General features: G+C 36.8%; 1 protein-coding gene across 2 annotated transcripts in view; it reads right to left on the reverse strand.

The window, feature by feature from the left end:
* Hs2st1 (heparan sulfate 2-O-sulfotransferase 1) overlaps positions 1 to 1,205 on the reverse strand; it is a 153,853-nt gene that overhangs the window by 89,655 nt on the left and 62,993 nt on the right. The window lies entirely within an intron of this gene.

Here is a 1,205-nt window from a genome sequence, read left to right on the forward strand (position 1 = left end):
AAAAAAAAAAAAACCAATGCATTATCTGTGAAACATTATCATTCATTGCAACAATCATCCGTTTACCAAACTGCATCATGAGCAAATGCAATCATATTGAATAGATTATATGATTGTAAAATGATTCAATTAAGTTTTTTCCCTCTTGGTATAATTTGGCAAATGTGAATTTATGTAAATGTGTAATGATGCTTCACAGATACAAATTCTCACAGAAATGGAAGGGACTCTTAAAACATCTTTTTTAGAACACCACATTTATTCAGTGTTAAGTATCAATATAGCAATTTTTTTAGTACTGTTAGATGCAGTGACATTGGACTGGAGAGATGGCTCACCAGTTAAAAGTCCTTGTTGCTCTCCCAGAGGACCTGGTTTTTTCTCAGTACCTACACCATGGCTCAAAACATCCTTCATTCCAGTTCCACAGAATCCCTCTTCTAAACTCTGCTGGTACAAGGTACACACATGTACATATAGAAAAGTAGGCAAAACACCTATATAAATAAAATAATCTCTAAAAAAATTAAAATTCTTTAAAAGACACAGTAGCATTATCTACATACAATCTAAATGGGTTATATAAAATAAACATTCATTTTAGTAATGAAACTATCTAGTATCTGTATGTTGTGTTTGTATCCAAGAAGGTAGATTCAAATCAAAATTAAAATTACCTAAAAATAAAGATAATAAAAACCTTATAATGTATGTCCTGGCAGACACATGAATATGAGTCCTCTAAAAATGTACTACAATATTTCTTCAGAGGAAATAATGTTGACTCTTAGCACTGGACAAGTACGTCAGAGGGTAAGTCTCTTGCCTCCCAGTCATCTACTTGGGCTTTAGATCTCTAAGGATGTCTGCATTCTAGTCTGCTTTGTGTTGCTGGGATAAAACATCACACAACCAAAATCAACTGGAGGGGGAAGGGTTTACTTTAGCTGACAGCTGCAGCCCATCCTGAGGGAGTCAGGACAGGCACTGATTCAGAGACCTAACTGGCTTGCTCCTCATGACTTGCTCAGCCTCCGTATACCACCTTGTTCAGAGGTGGCACTGCCCACAGTGGACTGACCCTCCCACATCATCACTATTCAAGATGATGTGCTATAGACTCGCCTACAGAACATCTTCTGGAGGTGTTTTCCCAACAAAAGTTTCCTCTTCCCAGATGACTGTAGATTGTGCCAAGTTAACAA

The sequence above is a fragment of the Mastomys coucha genome, unplaced genomic scaffold (assembly GCF_008632895.1).
Source record: "Mastomys coucha isolate ucsf_1 unplaced genomic scaffold, UCSF_Mcou_1 pScaffold16, whole genome shotgun sequence".
NCBI classification, from domain to species: domain Eukaryota; kingdom Metazoa; phylum Chordata; class Mammalia; order Rodentia; family Muridae; genus Mastomys; species Mastomys coucha.